Raw genomic sequence first — 25,237 nt, forward strand, 5'->3', positions numbered from 1 at the left:
GAGTTGCCAGAACAATGTAGGCAATGTCGGACTGCCTTAGGGACTCCAGCTCCAGATTTGACCTCAGGGTTTACTCCCGAAGCCTTTCCCATGAGTGGGTATGGCCACAAGGCAGCGGAGGTTTGAAATCAGAGTTTTCCCTCTCTTAGATGGACTACCTTCTCAGGCTGACAAGCTCCATCTACGCGAAGCACTGGCCTTAAGGCGCCAGGACCTGCCTTCACCCCTTCTCCTGTCAGTAGAAACAATTCCACCAGTTTTAGAGGCTAAGCCACAAGGCGGCCAGGAGTTGCACTTGGTTGTCAGAGACTATTTGAGGCGCAAGCCGTGAGGAGCACTTTTAGGTATTGGGAGCTTGTCCCCACTACCACCCCTCGGCTTGACAACCTTGGAGATATATGTATTTTGATAATATATTTACTTTTGAACTTGACCTTTAAGAATGGGAGCAAAGAGCTTGTAGTAAAGAAAGGTGGACAGTGGTGTTCTATTAGCACCAGTACGGGGACCACCTTTGCTCACAACTTACATGAACCATTTTGACTCCAGAATCAAAAAAATACTATCTCTAAATTTGCTAGTGAAATGGGCTGGGAATGTGTTGGAGGGAAGTCAGGGGGAATGGGAGGGGTAGGAGTTTGGGGGTGAAAGGGATGATGAAGGGGGAGTTGGGAGGGAGAGGGTTTTGGGGAAGAGTCTAGGGAAATGGGGAGAATTGGAGAGTGAAGGGAGAGGGAGTGACGGGGTTTAGAGAGGGAGAGGGGAAAGCGGGTAAAGTTTCAGTCCAAACCGAGGAAAACCACAACACATTACAAGAGAATGTTAGTAAACTTGCAGAATGGACAAATAATTAGAAAAAAAAGTTCAAAATAGATAAATACTTGAAAGAACAGAGAACTTGCTTATGTCTTGGCAGGTGCCAGTGCAGGTGGGGTGAAGGGACTAAAGGATCTCTGAGTACAAATATAGCAAATCTAAACTTCTAAAAAATGCAAACCAACCTCTAGGGTTTACTAACAGACAGACAGCACAAAAAAGTCACTGAGTTACGCTGAAGCCATATTAAACTAAACCACGCACAGCTCTGTGTACAGGCCTGGTTGCCACATTACAATGAGGAATGGTGGCTCTGGTGAAGGTACAGAGATCGTTAACAACCATGATAACCCAAAATATAAGGGATGTACAGTACATTTCAGTAAAGGAATACTGTAGGGTCTCTGTTCTCCTGAGAAAAGGCAGCTGAACTATGAGAGATGCTGATAGAGTAGTTGCAGAGGGTCGATCCATTTGTGGGTGAGCAAAACCAGAAGCTGTCAAGATGGGAAGTTCACCAAAACAAAATCCAACTGGGAATCTGAAAAAGCACTCTACCCATATAGAATGGAACTTTCTCCCACAGGTAGCGGTTGGAACAAATGATACAGATATATTTAGGGGGAGGTTGGACGAGCATGGGATGGAGAAAGGGGGTAAAAAAAGAACCATACTGTTCAATTCAGGTAAGGAAAACCAGGAGAAGATTTGAATGAAGCAGGCACACCAGCGGATTGCGCCAAAGGATCATACACCCAACAAACCCCTACGATCTGATAAAATTGTACCTTCAAAATATTAAAAGATTATGTATAATACTCACAGGTTCCCAGCTGCCAAGAATTAAGACTAAGGTCTTTAGATTAGAGCATAAGAATGAATAAATTCAAAATTCAAAGCATCTGCATCTTCCGATAGAATAAAAACTCACCACTGCTGTCAAAGTTAAATGTTTCTAAGGTATGTGCGCTTTCAGTGAATTACTACTCATGATTTACTGAAGTAGTTTACCCCACACATACTTGGCAGTCTATCTTTTTGTTTGTTGTGAATAGAAGGTTAATTTCTGTACACAGGCTGAGATGCGGGTTATCGTAGGTAGTGTCGCGCTGGGTGCCGTGCATCATCTGGCAAGAGGCAGTAAGGGTTCTGAAGAAAAGACATAGACCATAGAATGCTGGAGCATAGTACAGGCACTTCAGCTCACGATGTGTTGACCCTTAACCAACTCCAAATCAATTTAATGCTTCCCTTCTATCATCCGTGTGCCTATCTAAGAGTCTTTTAAATCTCCCTACGGTGGTCATACCCCTGGCTGTGTATTCCACACATCCACCACTCACTGTGTAACAAATCTACCTCTGACATCCCCCCTATGCTTTCCTCCAATTACCTTAAAATTATGCCCCCTTGCTTTAGCCATTTCCACGCTGGAAAAAAAGCCCCAGACTGTCCATCTATCTATGCCTCTTATCATCTTGTACACCTCTACCTATCAACTGTCTTTGTCCAAAGAGAAAATCCCTAACTTGCTCAACCGTTCCTCACAATTCATGCTCTCTAATCTAGGCAGCATCCTGGTGAATCTCCACTGCTCCCTCACCGAAGTTTCCCACTGCTTCTGAGGTAACCAGAACTGAACACAATAATCCAAGTGTGGTCTAGCCTTATGGAGCGGCGACAGTACCTTGCGGCTCTTGAACTCAATTTAATTAATTGATCTTAAAGTTTCTCAATTGCTAAATTGGGATCTAAACTTCAATTTTGGCTGGATACTAGGATATCAATTAATCATTAGACTGTCACGAGAAGGAAGTGTCATGAAGGTTAAGTAGAAAATTGCAGTCAGTGCTGCAGGGCTACCAAGCCTCTAATCTATGTATTTATTTCCTATAATCAGCCTCCTGACTGATTTGATTTGCAGTGTTGCCCAAAGCCGTTGAAGGGATTATGGCCCAGCAGTCGCTCCCGTGTGGCCAGGATTATCTACGCAGCCTCGAGCACTTGGTGCGTTGAAGGCAGATCGCTTCAGTGAGCCTGCTTTCACTAATATTGCTGGAGTGCTGTCAATTCATCGACAAGCAAAGGCAGGCAAGACAAAAGCATCAAAGGAAATGAGGCAGATAATTACCTGGAAAATGCCATGTCAGGTAGATCATGAAGACAGATAGAACCTCTCAACAAAACAGATCAATTATAAAATAACATGCACAATATGCTGGAGGATCTCAGCAGGTCAGACAGCATATATGAAGAGGACTAAACATTTAGGGCCAAGACCCTTCATCAGGATGAAGTTCTGACATAATCCTGATGAAGGGTTTCAGCTCAAAATGATGACAATATATTCCTCTCCATAGATGCTGCCTGACCTGATGAGTTCCTGCTCCATTTTGTGAGTATTATTCTAGATTTCCAGTACCTGCACAATTTTAAAAGCAAACACGAGGAAATCTGCAGATGCTGGAAATTCAAGCAACACACACAAAATGCTGGTGGAACACAGCAGGCTAGGCAGCATCTATAGGGAGAAGCACTGTCGACGTTTCGGGCCGAGACCCTTCATCAGGACTAACTGAAAGGAAAGATAGTAAGAGATTTGAAAGTAGGAGGGGGAGGGGGAAATGCAAAATGATAGGAGAAGACCGGAAGGGGTGGGGTGAAGCTGAGAGCCAGAAAGGTGATTGGCAAAAGGGATACAGAGCTGGAGAAGGGAAAGGATCATGGGACAGGAGGCCCAGGGAGAAAGAAAGGGGGAGGGGAGCACCAGAGGGAGATGGAGAACAGGTAGATTGAATAGCAGGAAGAGAAAAAAAGGAGAGGGGGGATAAACTTAATATATCAGGGATGGGGTAAGAAAGGGAGGAGGGGCATTAACGGAAGTTAGAGAAGTCAATATTCATGCCATCAGGTTGGAGGCTACCCAGCCGGTATATAAGGTGTTGTTCTTCCAACCTGAGCGTGGCTTCATCTTGACAGTAGAGGAGGCCATGGATAGACATATCAGAATGGGAATGGGACGTGGAATTAAAATGTGTGGCCACTGGGAGATCCTGCTTTCTCTGGTGGACAGAGCGTAGGTGTTCAGTGAAACAGTCTCCCAGTCTGCCAGTCTGCGTTGAGTCTCACCAATATATAGAAGGCCATACCAGGAGCACCGGACACAGTATACCACACCAGCTAACTCACAGGTGAAGTGTCGCCTCACCTGGAAGGACTGGGAAGCAGACTGAAAGACCGTTTCGCTGAACACCTACGCTCTGTCCGCCAGAGAAAGCAGGATCTCCCAGTGGCCACACATTTTAATTCCACGTCCCATTCCCATTCTGATATGCCTATCCATGGCCTCCTCTACTGTCAAGATGAAGCCACACTCAGGTTGGCGGAACAACACCTTATATTCCGTCTGGGTAGCCTCCAACCTGATGGCATGAACATTGACTTCTCTAACTTCCGTTAATGCCCCTTCTCCCTTTCTTACCCCATCCCTGATATATTTAGTTTCTCTCCCCTTCCTTTTTTCTCTCTCTCTGCCCATCACTCTTTGCCTGTTCTCCATCTCCCTCTGGTGCTCCCCTCCCCCTTTCTTTCTCCCTAGGCCTCCTGTCCCATGATCCTTTCCCTTCTCCAGCTCTGTATCCCTTTTGCCAATCACCTTTCCAGCTCTTAGCTTCATCCCACCCCCTCCTGTCTTCTCCTATTATTTTGGATTTCCCCCTCCCCCTCCCCCTCCTACTTTCAAATCTCTTACTATCTTTCCTTTCAGTTAGTCCTGACGAAGGGTCTCGGCCCGAAACGTCGACAGTGCTTCTCCCTATAGACGCTGCCTGGCCTGCTGCATTCCCCCAGCATTTTGTGTGTGTTACCTGCACAATCTATTGTATTTATGATAAATTGTAAAGCCTTTGATTTAAAAATAAAGTTTAAATGTAACCTTGTATGTTATTTGGCAACTTGTTATAAAGGGCACATCTCCTCTTTACCAAGTTGTTCTCAACAATAAGAAACCAAAAGTTTAAAAGAAGTGTTGCTTTAAATTCAACATTCAATAGTTTCCTTCCTGCTACCGTTCCAGAGGGAGGTCTCAGCATCAGGAGAAGATAATTAAGTTGTTAGCAACTGACCTGTGGTGTTTCCAGCAGCAACTGCTTGAGTAATCAACTGCACATATTTCAAAATTTAGTCAAAATGCTCTGGGTCTTGTGTTGAGGAAGGAACAAATACCCCAGATGATTTAAAAACTGACGAGAAGTCTGATTGCTTTTCTAAACATGCCACTGACAAGTATAGTGTTACTCCAAACAGTCTTTGTCATTAACTAAACATTACAATGCAGACTATGTGACTAGGTAACAGACCTTGTAAGGCTGTAAAGGAGATTGAAGGATACCATAAATGCTAAGTAAATACTGTTTCGCTATTCCCTCTTCCTTTCCATTCTTGATGAAGGGTCTTAGCCCGAAATGTCGACTGTTTATTCCTTTCCATGAGTTTCTCCAGAATTTTGTGTGTTACTGTTTTTTATGTATTGATAAACATTTTATTCCATATCTGTACTTTAAACTCTATTTTTATAAAATTCTTAATTCTTTACAGTTATTTATTTATTGACATACAGCACTGAATAGGCCTTCCACGCCGCCCAGCAATCCCCAATTTAACCCTGCCTAATCACAGGACAATTTACAAAGACCAATTACCCTACCAACCGGTATGTCTTTCTGTGGGAGGAAACTGTAGCACCCGGAGGAAACCCAAGCAGTCATGGGGCGAGCATACAAACGTCTTCCAGACAGCAGCAGACATCCAACCCGAGGTGTGGCTGCGGTAAAGCGTCGTGCTAGCCATTATTAATCAGTACCCGCACCCCGACCAACACACCACAGCAAATTCCTAATACATGTACATGCATATGCAAATATCGTTGCTCCTTGAAAAATACAAGTGGCTACTTCCTAATAAGGTGTTTGGTTATACCGCATTTAAGGCAGAGATGATAGGTTCTTGATTGGTAAGGAGGTTAAGTGTTATGTAGCGCAGTAGCACGACGGTTAGCGCGATGCTATTACAGCTTGGGACAGCAGAGTTCGGGGTTCAGTCCCAAAGCTGTGTGTAAGAAGGAATGCAGCAGGCTGGGCCGCATCTATAGAAAAAAGCACGGCTGACATTTCGGCCCAAAACCCTCCTGTCGCTGACTGTGCCTTTTGCCGTAGATGCTGCCTGGCCTGCTGAGTTCCTCCAGCACTTTGTGTGTGTTGCTCAGATTTCCAGCATCTGCAGCTTTTCTGTTGACTGTGTGTAAGAAGCTTGTACGTCTTTGTCGTGACTGAGTGGGTTTCCTCTGGGTGTTCTGGTTCCTCCCCCACAGGTTGGTAGGTGAACTGACCACCGTGAATTCCCTGGAGTATGTAGGTGTGTAGTAGAATCTGGGGGAGAGTTGGTGAGGACGTGGAAAGAGTAGAATGAAATTAGTGCAGGCTTAGTTTGTATGGGATGTTGGTATGGAATCAATGGGCTAAAGGGCCTGTTTCTGTACTTTATTTATTGCGATACAGCGTGAAATGGGCCATTCATTCCAGCCCTTCGAACCACACTGCTCAGTAAACTCCCGATTTATTCCTAGCCTAATCACGGGACAATTTACAATGACCAATTAACCTACTTACTGGTACATCTTTGAACTGTGGGAGGAAACCGGAGCACCCGGAGGAAACCCTCATGGTCACAGGGAGAAGGCACAAACTTCTTACGGACAGTGATGGGGATTGAACCCGGGTCGGAGGGTTGTGCTGACCACCACGATAGCATGCCGCCTCAGTGTGGTATTCCATGGCTGTGTTATTTAAGAACATAGAACAGCACAACACTGTACAGCCCTTCAGTCCACAACGTCGTGCCAACCCTTTAGCCTGCACCAGGGTTCAGTCTGTCTGTGTGCTTTCAATAACATTTGCACATGTCTGAAAATCTAAAGCAGAAATTAGAGAATAATTAAGTAACCTGGAATACCAACTATCACTTCTTTAATAGGCAGTGAAGACATGGATAGTTTCATGGACATCCACTTGGTATCGATAGCCACCTTTCTTATATCCACTCCAATGTCATCACTTTAGTTCAGGAGTTCTCATCCTGGGGTCCACAGACTCCTCAGTTAATGGTAGGAGTCCACGGCATAAAACAGGTTGGAAATTCCTGGTTTAGACGGATCTACATTCTATGTTCTATCTCTTTGCACTTCCTGTGTCATTTCCATTTCTTATTGTCAGTCCCTCACCTCATCGACAAGGTGACACTAGTTATTTGTGAAACATTTCAAAGGGTTGCTGTAGGGAAGTCTTGCCTATTAGTGAACAACTGAAGGACCATTGGGGCAACAGATACTGCCTATGATCTGGACCTCAGGGGGGGGGGGGGAGAGAAACAAGTGCTTTCAGGAGTCAATATCAAAATATCTGTGTTATCATATACTACCTTGAGTTTTGTTTTCTTGATGGCACCCACAGAAAGATAAAGAAATACAATCGAATTTATAAAAATCCAGACACAAGATTGACAAACAATCAATGTGAAAAGAAGACAAATTGGGAGGGAGGGAGAGAGAGAGACAGGAGAGGGGAAAGAGGGAGAGGGGGAGAGAGGGGGGAGAGGGAGAGAGAGGGGGTAGAGGGAGAGGGGGAGAGAGGGGGTAGAGGGAAAGAGAGAGAGACAGGAGAGGGTAGAGGGAGAGAGAGGGGGGTAGAGGGAGGGGGAGAGAGGGGGTAGAGGGAAAGAGAGAGAGACAGGAGAGGGGGTAGAGGGAGAGGGAGAGGGGGAGGGTTAATAGAATTGACTTTATTACTTACAACCTTCATATACATGAGGAGTAAAAATCTTTACGTTACATCTTTGTCTAAATGTACAATGTGAGAGGGTTGTGAGAAGTGAAGGGAGGGAGAGATGAGGAGAGGTAGAGGGAGGGGGCAGAGGGAGGGGGGCGAGGGAGGAGGGCGAGGGAGGAGAGAGGGGAGAGCTGTAGGTTGGGAGGCAAGTTTCAAGTTCGAGCTGCCAGGAAAGTTTGAGGTAAATTCATAGGAGTGGAATCAGCATGGGGAGGCTGATTGAGCTCAGGCTTTTCTCTGTAGAGTGAAGGAGGATGTGAGACGACTTGATAATGGTGTTTAACGTTATGAGAGATAAAGATAGGGTGGGCAGCAGCTCCATTTTCCTAGAGAAGCAATGGCCAATATCCAAGGACATCAGTTTAAGGTGAGCAGTGGAAAGTTTAGGGGAGATGTCAGAGGTAGAATTTTTTTTATGCAGAGAGTGATAAGTGTCTGGAATACACCTTTACTGGGTGATACATTGGGGACATTTAAGAAACTATTCCAGACATGTGGATGAATGAGAAATGGAGGACTACCGGCTCTGTTGGTTTAGGTTGACCTTGGAGTAGGTTGAAAGGTCAGCACAGCGTTGCGGGTCAAAGGGCTCATACAGTTCCACATTCTATGTTCTTCATACATGGCATAGTCTGGAATTCAGCAGCAGACGGCATAATGGTGCTGCTAGTTAGCTATCTATTACCAATCTCCAGACCGTACCTCAACCTCTTTGGATTGGTATATGCAGCACCTTGTTGCATTGATCAAGATAGGTCACAAGACAAAGGAGGTTTCACTGTGGTACACTCCACAACTCCTGAGGCAATTATCTGGCTTCAACAGCTAAGCATAAGATTAAACTTCAATGGCAGCAGCACAGTTACACCAGATAGGTACGTGGAGAAGACAGTGAGATGGGTGTAACCGTGGGTTACACATGAGGCCCGCATTCCATCCTCTCATCTGCAAGTGTGGATGAACACGTGCTAGCCATTGTATGTGTAACGTGAGATTTTAAACCTAGCAATTCTTGCCCGGGAGTCCAATTGCTAATCCACTCCAAAAAAATATTAATAAACTATCCAAACAGAAGCATGCAAAATTTAGGAAACCTTTCAGTAAACATGAGTGATTTAGGTGCTGGGGGAATCTGATGGTGTACGCACAAATTATCTAAGTACCTAAGGAATCTTTATGGGAACGCTAATTATTAAAGTATGTTATGACTTGAAAGATAATGATTATGGGTCAGATTAATCTGAAATGAATGTTACAATGGAAATACTAACTCACTCCTTAGTCACATTAAAGTCAACATTTTCTCCGGCTGCTTGGGGCTATATCACTGTTAAGAAATTGGTGAAGAGGGGTAAATTAATAGGGAATGGCCCAAGGGCTCACTTGAAAGGAGATTAAAGGCTTTCTGAAGCCAATTTCTCTTTATGTATGGACACCTCCTGTATCATCTGATTCGGACAATTATCTTACTTTCCTTTGCTCTCCCTGTTTGGAACACTTTCAAAAGAGCATAGCTGACATTACAGCCTGACACTAAGGTTGCGTGCAGAGACTACAGGCTTCTGAAGGGGGAATTCCATAAATGCTTTGCAACAAAATCTGCTGTAAAACACAAAAACAAAATGGTAGTGTCTTTGGAGGCACTTTCTGGCAGATATCCAGAAAGATGTAAAGCACTGCAAGGTTGCTTCAACATTACAGAAGTAACAGGATACCAATAGTTGAATACTTCTACTGTAGAGTGAAGCTATTTAAAGAATGCTTACTAATTGAAGTGCACCTTTCTTAAATGATCAACAAATCAGTGAGCCTTGCTTTTGTACTCTCCTTCATCCCCCTTAAACTTTCAATACTCCCACAAACAACATTGTGTTAGTAAGTTTAGTACTAGAACTAGTGGTCACTTCATTAATAACAGGAATGAACCCAGTATGGTCTTCTGCTACTGTACCCATCTACTTCAAGGTTTGACGTGTTATGCATTCAGAGATGCTCTTCTGCACACCACTGTTGAAACACATGATTATTTGAGTTAATGTTGCCTTCCTGTCAGCTTGAACCAGTCTGGCTATTCTCCTCTGACCTCCCTCATTGGCAAGGTGCTTTTGCCCGCAGAACTGCCATTCACAGACTTCTCTTTTGTTTTTGCACCATTCTCTGCAAACTCTAGAGATTGTTCTGCATGAAAATTTCAGGACATCAGTAGTTTCTGAGATACTCAAACCACCCCAACTGGCACCAACAATCGTTCCACGGCCAAAGTCACTTGGATCACATTTCTTCCCCATTCCGATTATTGGTTTGAACAGAACCTCTTGACTATGTGAGGCTTTATAAGGCACTGGTGAGGCCTCACCTTGAGTATTGTGAACAGTTTTGGGTTCCTCATCTTAGAAAAGATGTGCTGGCTTTGGAGAAGGTCCAGAGGAGATTCACGAGGATGATTCCAGGAATGAAAGGGTTATCATTTGAGGAACATTTGATCGCTCTGGGTCTGTACTCGTTGTAATTCAGAAGGATGAGGGGGATCTCATTGAAACCTTTTGAATGTTGAAAGGCCTAGACAGAGTAGATGTGGAAAGGATGTTTCCCATGGTGGGAGAGTCTAGGGCAAGAGGGCACAGCCTCAGGATAGAGAGGCACCCTTTCAAAACAGAGATGTGGAGAAACTTCTTTAGCCAAAGGGTGGTGAATTTGTGGAATTTGTTGCCACCTGCAGCTGTGGAGGCCAGGTTGTTGAGTGTATTTAAGGCAGAGATTGATAGGTTCTCGATTGAACATGGCATCAAAGGTTACGGGGAGAAGACCGGGAACTGGGGTCGAGGAGGAGATAGAGAAAAGGATCAGCCATGATTGAATGGTGGAACAGACTCGATGGGCCAGATGGCCTAAATCTGCTCCTATTTCTTACGGCCTATGATCTTATGTCCTCATGCTTGTGGGCATTGAGTTGCTGCCACATGTCTGGTTGATTAGATATTTCATTAATGAGCAGGTGTACCTAGTAAAGTGGTCACTGGATGAAGAACACAGTCAGCACAGGAGCAGGCCTTTCTGCAGAGGATGTTGTGCTAAACTGATTAGTAATCAAATGTCCAACTAAATGCCTACACAATGTCCATCCCTTTCCATTTTCTGCAAATCCTTAAACCTACCTAAGAACTTATTCAATGCCCCTTTTGTATATGCCTCCTCCACCACCTCAGGCATGGTATCAATCACTCCTGTGTAAAAACCTTGCCCTGCACATCACATTTGGACTTTCCCCTCTCTCTTTAGATGCATTCCTTCTGATGTTAGGGATTTCAACCCTGAGAAAAGGGTACTGGCTGTCTACTCTATGTCTCTGTTAATCTTATAAACCTCTATCAGATCTCTCTTCAGCCTCTGCTGCTCCAGAGAAAACGACCCAAGGTTGTCCAACATTTCCTGATGGATCATGCCCTCTAATCCAAAGAACATCCTGTTCTGGGAGGGTAAATAACGGCCAAATACTGGAGTCCATTATGGTTTTATACATTATTATAGTATACTCGACTCTGAGAGGGCAAATGGGACCAAGATTTGCCTTTTCTTCTGCTCTCAAACAGCAGCCAAGGTGGAGAGGGTGAAGAGCAGGCTCAGCAGAATGTTACCGGGCCTAGGAAGTTAGGATTGGAACTGCTGTAGTATTGTCATGTCTACTGAGATACAGGGAAAAACTTGTCTTGCACACTGTCCATACAGATCAAATCATTACACAGTGCATTGAAGTAAGGCAATAATAACGCAGAATGAAGTGCAACAGCGACAGGGAAAGCGCAGCGCAGGCAAGTAATTAGGTGCAAGATCACCACAAGGTAGATTGTGAGGTCAAGAGTCCATCTTATCATACTAGGGAACCATTCAATAGTCTGATAACAGTGAGGTAGAAGCTGTCCTTGAGCCTAGTGGTTCGTGATTTCAGTCTTCCTAATATTCTGTCTGATGGAAAAATCCGGATATGAGGAAATATTGGACAGGCTGTGATTTTATTAGGGAAAGAGGATAACGGGAGATTTAACTGAGCTGAATAACAGTACAACATGACAACATTTCTCTTACTTCAAACTTAAATGTGCAATTCTGTCAGAGTTTGTAAGGAATTATCTGTGCTACCTAACCTTTATTAATGGGGCATTAAAATTAACTTAATTTGCCCTATAGATATTGAGAGAAATGATTAAATTAAAGACGGTACTTAAGGAGTCCATTTAGAATGTGCTGACACAGAAAGAGCGTGCAAAGCAACTTGCAGGGCAACGTATAAACCAATTTGCAAAATGAGGATGAAACAATAGCTTGCTGATTAAAGAAGCGATACGGGTAACGGGAAGACATGCTTAACGGTTGAACAATAACGGTCAAAATGCGCTGAGGCGGATAAGTGGGCTAAAGGGTAATCACATTTGTAATTTTGTAATGAGATTAAGGAAGAATGTCTGCACCTCACATGGGTGCAACTCACAAAGTCGTAAACAAGTAGGGTATAAAAAAACTGTGCAAAATGTAATTCGGCACTCAATCTAGCAGGAGCTGGTTGGGTCCGACTCTGCAGACTCGAAAAATAAAGTTTACCGTTCTGCAAATTGCTGAGACTCAGTGTGTTTCTGACAGATATCGTACAATACCATGCAAAAGTCTTAAGCACATCTACAGTACTGTGCAAAAGTCTTAGGCCTAAGACTTTTGCACAGTGCTGTATTTGTCAACATGCAGCAGAGAGCAAGTCTGTAACTCTGGCTCGAGCAAAGGACATTGGGAATGGCAAGGGTGGAGTACTGTGGGAGGATTGTGGGACAGGTGGCAGAGAAGGTGTGCCAGGGGCAGGGATTGGCATGGGTGCTGACACACCCAGCTCTGCGACACCATGCAAGGTCATTTGATTCCAAACAATTGGTTTGTTGATCATTAGAAAATGTCTCTTTGGTGCTTTCTGCTCCTTCCCTTCTCCCTTCCCCTTTTCCCAACCACAATTCCCCTCTCCCTGCCCCCTTCCCATTCTCAGTCCACAATGGAGACCTATGAGGGGTGATTGATAAGTTTGTGGCCTAGGGTAGAAGGAGTCACCTTTAGAAAACCTAGCACATTTATTTCCCCTACATTTACACACTAGTCCAGCGGTCATGGAACATACGGTTCCCTTCTTTGTAGAAGTTGGCGTCTTGGACCTTCAGATGTGGTCCACAGCATAGGGTGATTGATAAGTTCGTGGCCTAAGGTAGGAGATGAGTTATTAACTGCAAAATTTCTTCATTTTCATAGAGTTGAACTGCACATGCATGTAACGAGAGCTGTGTAACTCAGCTCCTTCTACAGGCCATGAACTTATCAATCACCCCTGCTGTGAACCACCTGGAGGTTCAAGACACTCTCGTTACATGCACATGTAGTTCAACTCTTTGAGTGATAATGCAGAAAATTTGAAGTTAATAACTCATCTCCTTCAACCTTAGGCCACAAACTTATCAATCACCCTTGTTGTGGTCCACTTCTACAAAGAAGGGATCTGTATGCTCCATGACCGCTGGTCTAAGTGTGTAAATATAGGGGAAATAAATGTGCTAGGTTTTCTAAAATTGACTCCTTCTATCTTAGGCCACAAACTTATCAATCACCCCTGTCTATCAGAATCAGGTTTATCATCACTCACATATATCATGAAATTTGATTTCTTTTGTGGCAGCAGTACAGTGCAATATATAAAATTACTTCAGTGCAGTGCAGAAGTCATATGTGCCTAAGTCGGTAATACGTATCTACAAACATTTTGTATAATAATAGCCTGCGGAATCTTTGCCCATCAATCATCTTGCCTCATGGAATGAGGGTCCACTTGGGAGATTTTCCACAAATCCATCATGAACTAGGGAGCCAGACTCCTCCAAGATTTACAGTCATTGTAAATCACAATAGCTATCTCTTCAGCCCATCTTATCCATGGTGACCAAAGTGTTTTCATGAGATCATCCCATTTTACCTGTCTTTGGTGGTACCACTTTAAGCCTTTCCTGATCCATGAACCAGTCCAAATGTCTTTTATATATTGTTGTTCTACTGAACATTTTAGGCATGCTATGTTGGCAAACCTCGTTTTCTCACTTCCTCAATTCCATTGAAAGCTCTTAGATCTGAAGCATTAAAGAATAAAGGTGTACACAATTTTAAAAATGGGAGAAGGCAGGAAAATGAACCAGCCATGATTAAATAGCAGAGAAACCTGATAGGCCAGATGGCCTAATTCTGCTCCTATGCCTTATTGCCTCTGTTTCTCTCTCCACAGACGCTGTCTGACCTGTTGACTGCTTCTCAGCGAATATTCCTACACATTTACACAAGGTTCACTCTCCATCCCCATCATCACTCCCACTTGGTCATAACAGGGTTTCTATCCATGTTTTACTGCTTGACATTACTTGGATGGCTGTGACCTTCTGCTCTGCCACCAGTCCATCTCAGTACCTGGTCGTTTAGCCTGCTGTCAATTTTCCAGTCATCCTGATAGTTTCTACCTGACAGCAGGGGGTGCTGCCCAAAACACACCTGAGCTCAGTTCACCTGATGATGAGGAGCCGCCTATCAGTTTCTGTCTGCATCCAAGCATCTGCTCAAATGAAAAAAATAGTGAAAGCATGGTCCTGTTTACTTGAGGATTTGATATCGCAATTAACATGCCAAGGACGAGCCTTTCAGTGGGTTGGTAACTGAAGGCCCAAATCTGCTCAAAAGAATTGTGCAATGCAAGGTTGTAATGTACTTGCTGTTGTCAACAAACATATTCTGTTTTTGTTTTCATTGTTTCTACGGAAATGGCAAAATAATTCTCCTTAGGATCTGAAATGTGACTCAGATTTGCTTGCTCGGGAGCTGATTGCATGCTTCAGAGTAAAGTAGAACATAATTCAACACATGGTGACATTCAACACATTTTGTGACGGCATGGTAGTTACTTATCTGGACTAAAGAACACAATGGATGGATAATTTAAATTCAAGTCAATAAATAAAAGCTGGTAATGATGACTATGAAATCATGAAACAACCTACTATAGAGTCAAACAGCCTAAAACAGGGACTTTCAGTCCACTGTGTCGATACTGGAGATGAGGGGAGATTTACCGTGTTTAACCTACCTGGCCCATATCAAATCAAATCAAATTCAAGTTTAATTATCATTCAACCATGAATGCAGCCAAACGAGTCTTCCTCTAGGGCCAAGGTGCAAAACATACACAGCACATTCAAAATAATGAGCAAAAAAAAACATACTCATACAAAAAACATATACAGCCCAAGGCCCTGAGCAACATGTCCCACGAATTGATGGTACAGTTCCCAGCAGCGCTCGGATGCACGCAGTCCGACCTGTCATTCCACCAATCCCCCAACCAAGTATCGACGCCACGCTACGCCACCTCCAGCATCTCCTCTCATCGACTTTAGCAGCCAGAAGCATGCAGCTTGAGGCCTAGTCCTCACTACAACAAGGTCACCCAAACAAGGGAAACAGGCAGATCTCCCAAAGTGATCCCAAATCTCCCTAGCAAGGCACTCACTCCACTCATTAAGACTCAGAAGACTATTCATTCAGTTGGATTACAGCAATGAACTTTAGTGCAGCAAGTGATATGTGTTGAAAGAAACATGATTTAAAAAAACACTCCTCGGACATAATGTCACAACGCAGATGTTTAAATTAAGTAGAGAAAACATGTTGTGACTTCAGTTATTCCCCAGAAACTAATATGCAACTGGCATTTACACTCAGTGGTCACTTTATTATGTACACCTGCTTATGAATTTCAAATTTCTAATCAGCTAATTAAATGGCAGCAAAAAGCTTAAAAACGTGCAGACATGGCCAAGAGAATTCTGGTTTAAGATAGTGCTACTGATGGTGACTGACAACTTACTAGTAGTTCAAAAGGAAAGAAATATGACAAAGAAACATTATTAATAACAATTTTTTTGAAGTAAATTATGGTGAACTGTCACCACAATGAAGAGTCGAGCAAAGGGGAAGTGAATTCGAGGGATGAGCCATGCTGGTGCTTTGTAAAATGAACGCAGATGGAGTTGGAGTTTGCAATTTAGAGAGGAGTCGCCGAGGCAGATGGTTTCAATGCCTGTCCAGCTAACCCGGGTGTGAGGTTGGATTGCTCTGAGCACTAAGCCAATTTGGAGAGGTTGATAACGGCTTTGGGCTGGGCATCGTTGTCTAGGCCCAGAGTTGATTGCAGTGGCAGAGCCAAGGATGCTTCCTAATGATCCACTGTTTAAATGTAAATACCAACCCAGGTAGATTCAAAGGCAGGATGCTTGGACCAGAGGCATGAGTTGGTCCGATTTCACTTGGTCTGCTGCAATGTTCACTTCTCTCTCTGTGACACTGAGGCCATGAGACTGCCCTAACTGCCGTTCTTTGTGCCTGCAAACTTTGTGGCGATTTTCCCCACTAATACGATGAACTGAATATCGAGGATTTGGCCTAGTCTTGCTGTTCCTGGTATTCAGATCTAAAGACTGAATTTGGTTCAGAATGTTGTGCTCACTTCTATCGTTTGCATGATTTGTTTTCTTTTTCTTTTTCTCTGTACATTGGGTGTTGGTCTTTTTTTAAAAATTGGGTTCTTTTGGGTTTCTTGTTTTGTGGCTGCCTAAAGCAGACAAATCTCAAGGTTGTATAACTTACACTTTTGTTGATAATAAATGTACTTGAATCTTGAGGTCCAGTTATTGTTCAGACCAAACTTTGGTATGGGGAACAAATGTGACCTAAGTGACCTTGAACATAAAATGATTGTTGGTGCCAGATGGGGTAGTTTGAGTATCTCAGAAACTGCTGATCTTCTGGAATTTGCACACACAAAATTCTCTAGCATTTACAGAGGATCACGCAAAAACCAAAATAAAACATCCAGTGAGTGGCAGTTCTGTGGCAAAAATGCCTTTTCAGAAGAGAATGGCTAGACTGGTTCAAGTGATGGGAAGGTGACAGTAACTCAGGTAACCACTCAATACAACAGTGGTGTGCTGAAGAGCATCTCTGAATGCACAGCATGTCAAACCTTGAAGTGGATGGGCTACAGCAGCAGAAGACCATGAATATACACTCAGTGGCGACTTTATTAGGTACAGGAAGTACTTAATTAAGTGGCCACTGAGTGTACGTCTTACTGTAATTAATAAAAATTAGCTTGCCACAGTTTTGTCCTTGTCTGCTACTCACTCCGAAATCTTAAAATTCATCTTGCGGTTTAGTCTAGGTCTTAAAATATTTGGCTTTAAGCAGACAAACTTAGCAATGAATGAATGGCATACAGCGGGGTTAAGATAGACTTTTATTCAGGGAAACAAGGATCCATGGCAAAGGCAGAGAAGTGAAGTAGAGGGAGGGTTGGGTTGTGAATGAAGTTACTGATTGTCTGTCTCCTGAGCCGATTATCTTTTAACAAACAATGATCGAATCCAAACACAAGTGTAATATATATATTGGATTTAATTTTGCTACCCTAAGTTTAGGAAGCAGGGTTTTCCTGATGTTAAAACTGTACCTTCACAACACAGTCTAAATTACAAATCATCATCGTGGGGCAGGGAGATCATTTAAAATGTTGGCAGGAACAGTACCAAACAAAAAATGAGATTTTCTAATTCCCATAAGACATAGGAAAAGAATGAGGCTATTCAGCCCATCTAATCTGCTGCACTTCTCCATTCATGGCTGATTTATTATCCCTCTCAACCCCATTCTCCAGCCTTCTCCCCATTACTTCCGATGCCCTTACTAATCAAGAACCTACCAACCTCTCTTTTAGATATCCCCAATGACTTGGCCTCCACAGCCATCCATGGCAACAACTTCCACAGATTCAACACCCTCTGGCTGAAGAAATTTAGCCTCATCTCTGTTGTAAAGGGATATACAGTACTTGTATTCTGAGGCTGTGCTCTCTGGTCCTAGACTTCTCCCACTCTTGGAAACATCCTTTCCACTTCCACTCTACTGAGGTCTTTCACTATTCAAATAGGTTTCAAAGGGATCCTCAACAATTGTGTAATTACTTTTTTGCTGGGGGGGGTCATTCCCTTGCTGCTGCTTGTGCCTGGGGGGGGAGGGGGAGCTGGGGGGGTAGCTTTGGGGTTCATTCTTTGGGGCACTCCTCTGTTTCCGTGAATGTTTGTGAAGAAAAAGAATTTCAGGACGTATAATGTATACATTTCTCTGACATTAAATGTATCCATTGAAACCTATTGATCCTGTTAACAAAAAGTTTATTCACTAAATGCTGGAGGAACTCAGCAGGTCAGGCAGCATCTATGAAAGTGAATAAACCATATAAAACCATATAACAATTACAGCACGGGAACAGGCCAACTCGGCCCTTCTAGTCCGTGCCGAACGCTTACTCTCACCTAGTCTCACTGGCCCGCACTCAGCCCATAACCCTCCATTCCTTTCCTGTCCATATACCTATCCAATTTTAATTTAAATGTCAATACCGAACCTGCCTCTACTACTTCTACTGGAAGCTCCTTCCACACAGCTACCACTCTGAGTAAAGAAATTCCCCTTTGGGCCGGTCTCGGATGGAGGGTCTCCTCCATCAGGGCAGGCTCTCGTCCCGAAACGTCGACAGTTTATTCATTTCCATAGAATCTACAGAATCGTGGATGCTGCCTGACCTGCTGAGTTCCTCCAACATTTTGTGTGTGTTACTCTGGAATTCCAGCATCTGCAGAATCCCTTGTGTTTATCATCAGCTTTATTCTCCGACTAAATTAGCTGAACTTTCTCCCCCATCGACGTTTCCCTCCACAAGTTGTTTAATCACAAATGCATACGTAAGACGGCACTTTCCCCTAGTTTTACAGAGCTTTGCTAAAGTAGCTGTTGATGCAACGCGGCAGAGCTCTGCCCTCTGCCGAGGTTTATCTGTTTTAAACCGCTGACATCTTCGGGGGAGGGAGGTCGCATATTTCCGAGCTGCTGTCAATAGGCAGGGTTTTCCAGCGCGGAGCATTGCCAAGATCTGTGTGGGGCAGCCCACGTCGCTTCAATTGGAGCGAACCGCCATGACATCAGTGCACTGAAGCGTCGCTGCAGCCCCGCCCACGGGTATCTGTAGGAGGCTCCGCGCAGATTGCACTCCCAACACAAGGTCTTGTCTACGCGCTGCCGCCTTTTACTTGAAAGTTCTCCTCGGAATGTAAATACATCACAAAGTGATCTAGAGGACCAGCTCTGCAAGTCAGATACTCAGACCCAAGAGGATGACATGCTGGACTTTTAAACTCTTGCTTTTCATTGATATGCTGATGTAGCACAGTCACAATGCAGAGAGTGTACTAACTTACTGTATTAATAAGTTTGCAGTAATTCTCGCAAACTCATTCTTTAAAAATATTGCAGTAGACACAGAGAACCGATGGAGATGTCAACACAAACTTCCTGCTAACTTGAAGGACAGCGAGGAATAAAGTTTTTAAAAGGGCTGACTTCTTTTGGCATTTGATCCCTGGAGCTGCTACCCAGGTATAGAGCCATTTGCCAAGCAAGCTACAGTGACTGACACAGGGAAGAGAGAGTCGAGAGTCTCTGATTAACTGACCCTCTGGTGAGATGCTACACTTCACAGGGGCGCTAAGTGCACTTAAACAGAAGAGGCAAGACAGCTAATAGACCAAGGACGTCAGGATTGGCAGCGTCAAGCTGGTAAGGAAGTCTCTTTCAAAAACTCAATGAGTTTTTAAATGTCAAATTTAGAAGGAAAACAATAGGAGATAACTGTTTCTGTATCTCCAACAAGCGTAACGCAAATCAAATTGAGCTAATACTTTAAATCCATTTTTCATGGCTTTGTTGTAGAAAATTTAAGAATTCCAATAAGTTAGCTGAAGTCCTTGGCACAACCATTAAAAGATGATTAGTAATATCATTGTGCGTCAGTCTGGAATCACTATCAGTGACCCTGTTCTCAGACAAAGCAGCTGAGCATTGCAGGAATATGCAATTTTGAATCGAAAATTTTCCTTGCGGTTTACTGGTCTACAAAATTGGCACCTTGTCTTTGTGTTCATAAGGACTTATTTAAATAGCAATTCGCTTTTCACAGCAATCCTGAGAAATGATTTTAAGTTGTTTATTTTTCCACACTTTCTGAAAAGTGATTCAAATCACCCCAAATACAGGCATAAAGAGCCCAAGAGCACAGCGGGAACAACTAAACTCAGTCTGTCGCACAAAGTCAACTGTTACTTACAATTCAAAGTAGCAAGAAATGGAATGCCAATAGCACTGGACACATTTTTCACACACTCAATTAATACAGAGCGATAACAACACCAATAACATCTTATTTACAGAGCACTTTTCATACAGACTATGTAGTCCAAAGTGCTTTACAATGGGATAAAGTACAAATAAAAGACAAAAAGATGTCAGTAATAGCAAGATTAAATAAATAGTTTTGAGTTGTCACTTGAAAATGACAACCGAGTCTGGACCCCTTGTAGTTTTTGGCATGGAGTTCCACAGTTTAGGAGCCCTAGTAAGAAGAAAGCTGACCTGTCAAATTTCTTTTGAGGGAGATCGTTTGATTGCAAGAGACCGGTGGTGGAAGACCCGAGAGCTGGAGCGGGATTATAAAACGAAAGCGTAACGGAACCGGTTTTCAAACGGTGGGAGGTTTCTGATTGTGCTTTTATGTGGACTGAACTTCACGAAAGAGTAAAATAAACGGCGGCTGAATGAAGAGTCCAGTGCTCAATATAGGAACTGATTCGTTTCGTTATGTTTATAGCAGGTCTGTACGGAAATTAGTTTGTTTTTATAACACAGCCTTACGGTTGGGGCATAACTTTTTTTTCTTTCAAAAGTGGATGTTGCAAGCTGTTTCTCCCCGGTCAGCACACTGCCTATGGCGGGAGAATGCAAGGAGCTTGCCCAAGAAGGGCACGAACTCCCGGCAAACTGGTCACCATTGGGATCAGCCGCTTAAGCTGGAGAAACCCCCCTGGGGAAAACTTGGCATTCTGGCTCTGAATGAAACAAAAGTTTCTTTCTCCTTGTGAGCCGGAGAGGTTGCTGGTGGTGAAGGGGACCTTGGGGGTGGGGAAGGAAGTTGAGGGCACGGCCGAGGGGGTGGGGGAGGGGAACTCCATCTCTCAACTGATAAGAGGGAGACGGACGACTTTTCACCCCTTCCCCTCCCCCCACAAAGCCTACATTCCCCTCTCCTTTCTTCTTGCGCTCCACCAGTTAAAGGGGCTGGTCTCATCACCAGACGCACTTTCCAGAGGCAAACTGACGCTTGAGGGAGAAATGTTGGCAGACTCAAGAGTTGTTACCGAACTGAAAGAAAAACATTTAAAAAGTTGTGTGTGTGTGTGTGTGTGGGGGGGGGGGGAGAGACAGGGAGATCAGACCCACACAATCATCAGAACCTTGCCCTGCACAATCCTGTAACCAGCATGAGTGGAGGAGGGATGGTAGTGACAGCCGGAGGGATGGGGCAAGAGTAGCTCCCGAAATCTGTGTGTGTGTGTGTGTGCGCGTGTGTGAGTGAGAGAGAGAAAGACACAAACAGCGAGAGAGAGAGACAAGAGACGGGGAGAAAAAGGAAGAGAACCAGAGACAGACAGGCAGTGAGACACAGAGAGAGGGCAGAAAGCCCTTAAGTGTTTTGCCACCACAGACAGCGTTTCAAAGGCAGATCAGGTTACCAGTAGCGTGCTTCCTACGTCAGCCAATTCCACAGGCAGGTAGTACCCCGACCCAGCACAAGCTGCAGTACGAGCCAGCCGCCACACTGTCAAGTCAGTAGCTGAACTGCGTGCCGCCGCGATGCCTCGCTCGGTCTGTGGCGGAGGAGGGGGTCTGCTGAACGTCGCGACGGAGTCTGAAACAAAGGCTGTCAGCGCTCGGTGACGGCGGTTCACGCTTCGAGCCTGGCTGGCAGAAATATCCCGCATCTGGGGCTGCGATTTCACATTCCGTTCTGTTGTGGCGGAATGCGCCGCATACGGTTACTCGGCCTTGCTCAATGAAACATCAGCCAGAACGAAGTTCTACTCTAGTTACATCTACAGGCTATTCACCGACAAGCGCATTCATTTCGTTTTGCTAAATCTACTCTCTGGGAAGAAAATCAAGAAGATGATCAAATCTTGAGTCAATTTGATCGAATTCCGATATTTCAACCTCCCTCTCCCCCTCCCCGCCAATTTACATTACGGCAATCTGCTAACTGCCCCAAATCCAATTTACTCGGAGTCTATATAATTCACGCCGGCCTTACGTGGAAGGTGTGGTTTGGGTTGGGAACTTTCCCTCAACTTAGTTGGAGGAAGGTTAAAACTTTTCCTCAAACTTAAGAAAGGTTTTGTTCAAAATGATGTGTTTTCAACTCCTTCCCCCTCCTGCATTCTTATCTGAATTTTTGAAATAGAGAACCTGTCCTCCCGAGAGCAGGTGGCGAACGCCGCGCCGCCACTGTGGGCGGCGGTCTGTTTCTCCGCTATATGGGAATGGTGGGCGGGGGAACAAGGCGACAGAGGAGAATCAGTCTGCAGTCACATGCAGAGCAGTTGCCACATCAAGATAAAAACTGGTAAGGGTCGACGGAGATTTGCCTGCGTTTTCTCTCTGTAAATCATATCCTCCCAGACGCTCTTCTAAATATTGTTATTGTACCCGCCTCAACCACTTCCTCCGGAAGCGCATTCCATATACCGACCCACCCTCTTGGTGATGAAGTAGCCCGTGAGGTTGCTATTAAATCTCTCTCCCTTCGCCTCATTGCTTCCTGATTCCACAACCCTGGAAAAAAAGACTGCACATTCACTCTATGTCCCTGGCAGTTTTACACTGTTGAATGGTGGGGGAATGAGTAAAGAGATGGAAGCTTCGATCCCTCTGCCATCACACTGGCCCAGATAATGAAGCCTGGGGAACAGGGATTTACTTTCATTTGCCAAGTCTTTCTTTGCAGAATAAGTCATGATTAACGGTATCCCAAAATAAATTCCTACCTTGTGTCAGGAGTGTGAATTGTGGGTCGGGTATACTGCACCTACACTGCAACCTTGATAGCAAATTTTCACAGAATTAGAGATTAGCTCATTTCTTTACAGGAGCCCCAACCCACCTTCCGCATCCCATAGGCTCACTTTCAAGAACTCTACAACTCATGTTCTCAGTATTATTTATTCACATTTTTTATTATTTGCATGATTTGCCTTTCTTTGCTGCCAGCTCAATAGATTGAAGATTCAGGATTGGTTCATGTCATTTCCAGTACAGAGGTGTAAAGGAGAACAAAATAATCGTTACTTCAGATTCAATGTAGCACAAAAAGACACAATAAGATAACTAACACAATAATATAAAAACAATAAATATAAATACATAAGATAGCTTATATAGATTGATTGATTGTATGTACTTTAAGTGACGCTAGGCACAGGAGTGTCTGTACATAAGGTGACTGACAGGAAATGATAAAGCAGTGGTGGTGGGGGGTGTAGAGGTGGAGTTATTGGGTGCAAGTGTTGATCAGCCTTCCTGCTTGGGGAAAGTAATTGTTTTTGAGTCTCCTGGTCCTGGCATGGATGCTACGTAGCCTTCTTTCTGATGGGACTGGAACAAACAGCCCACGAGCAGGGTGATATTGCTGGACATTTTCTGGTGCCTTTCCATAGATATGTCCTTGATGACAGGAAGATAGTGACACACTGGGCAGTTTTGTACAGTGGATTCCAATTAATTGGGCTATTGGTCAATTGGGACAGCTACTTATTTGGGACAACTCTTAAAGAACAAAAAGAATCGAGAAAATAGTCAGGATTCCCTTCAGTTATTTGGGACACTGACACTTAATTGGGGCAGAAGACTGTTGCTGATCTGTTTCCAACTAGCATCAGTCATGTGCACTTGCGTGGCTGTTAGACACTACACCATGCTTCAAGCAATATATTTTGTCAGTACCTCCAGTGGAACTGTCTCTTTGTGCGTTTCCCCCATCTGTCGGTCTGTGGTTTTGTATTGCCACGTGCTCCTGTCCCCGCTCCTGCTCTACTCCGACCCCTGTATCACTGAGTACTCTGGCTCTCATCTGTTTCTCATTGTTACCTGTTTTGCTGCCACCTGGGTCTCATTGTGCTCCACCTATCATCGGCCTGTCTGTTTATTGCTCAGTGTATTTCAGTCCTGTGTTTTCACCCGTTTGTTGACAGATTGTGCCAGTGAGTTTTCCTGAGCCTTTCCAGCATTTGTATTTGGACTCTTGGTCTGTTTCCCGACTCTGGTTTTTGGATTTCTCAAAGTAGATATGTCAGGTTATATTCATGCTACCTTGAGGTTCATATTCTTGCAGGCATTCACAATAGGACAAAGATGTACAATAGGATCAATGAAAAACTACACACAAACACTGACAAACAATCATTGTGCAAAAGAAAATAAAACTGCAAGTACACAAAAAAAATGAATAAGTAATTAAATAATATTGAGAACGTGACTTGCAGAGTCCTTAAAAGTGAGCCCATGGGTTGTGGAATCAGTTCAATATTGAGCTGTGTGAACTTTTTCCATGCGGATATACAGTATGTACTTTGATAATAAATTACTTTGAATGTTGACTTTATTCGAGTTACACGCAAGGGGTTAAGGGAATAAACTAGTAGACATAAAAAACTGTGAACAACTTTTGAGAACTAGTTTCAAAAATCCTCAAGTAGTAGCTGAAAGAAATGCCTGAATTTCCAACACATGTAATTGCCAACTCCGAAGCACTTCTCAGGGAATCCCAGTACCACCCAGTGTCCTATTGTGCCTCCTTTCAAAGGGGAAAGAAACAGATATTGTCCACTAATTGCATTTCCCTTGACCTTCTCCTTGTTCATAAAATACAGCAATGTTGCAGTGCACCACAGGGGTTCGTTGCCTGGCAACTACACTGAAACTTAAAGAGGCATGAACTTAAAGAATAAAGTCCCAGTGAGAATAGTTTTAAAATTATTCAAAATTACATTGTCTAATGGAGAGTCTCAAACAACAAACTTGCACTTCTATAATATTCATCACAACCTCAGCATTTTGAGTTGTAAACTCAGCCAGCTCCATCATGGACTCTAGCCATTCCAGCAACCAGGACATCTTCAAAAGCTGATGCCTCAAAAAGGCAGCATCCATCATTAAAGACCCCCATCATCCAAGACATGCCCTCTTCTCATTGCTGCCACCAAGGAGAAGGTACAGGAGCCTGAAGACACCCACTCAATGTTTTAGAGACAACTTCTCCCCACTGCCATCAGGTTTCTGAATGGACAGTGAACCCTTGGACATTGCCTCAGTATTTTTTTTTGCACTAGTTATTTAATCATATAAACATATATTTCTTATTGTAATTTATAATTATGTATTGGAATGGACTGCTGCACAAAACAATATATTTCACAACGTAAGCCAGTGATATTAAACCTGATTCTGATTCCAATGGGGTTCCATTGAAATACAGTTCT

The 25,237-nt window shown here is 43.8% G+C and overlaps 2 protein-coding genes across 6 annotated transcripts in view; one reads left to right on the forward strand and one right to left on the reverse strand.

The window, feature by feature from the left end:
- ralgps1 (Ral GEF with PH domain and SH3 binding motif 1) overlaps positions 1 to 25,237 on the reverse strand; it is a 733,240-nt gene that overhangs the window by 305,642 nt on the left and 402,361 nt on the right. The window lies entirely within an intron of this gene.
- Positions 1 to 25,237, forward strand: part of angptl2b (angiopoietin-like 2b) — a 117,229-nt gene that overhangs the window by 51,069 nt on the left and 40,923 nt on the right. The window contains exon 1 of one of the 2 annotated variants that reach the window (XM_059993862.1): positions 18,649 to 19,430. The exons of the other annotated variant lie outside the window; for it this stretch is intronic. The gene's annotated coding sequence lies outside the window, so the exon portion shown is untranslated. Of the gene's footprint in view, positions 1 to 18,648; positions 19,431 to 25,237 lie in introns of those variants that run through there. 2 annotated transcript variants of the gene reach the window in all.

This window comes from Hypanus sabinus, chromosome 18, assembly GCF_030144855.1.
Source record: "Hypanus sabinus isolate sHypSab1 chromosome 18, sHypSab1.hap1, whole genome shotgun sequence".
NCBI classification, from domain to species: Eukaryota; Metazoa; Chordata; class Chondrichthyes; order Myliobatiformes; family Dasyatidae; genus Hypanus; species Hypanus sabinus.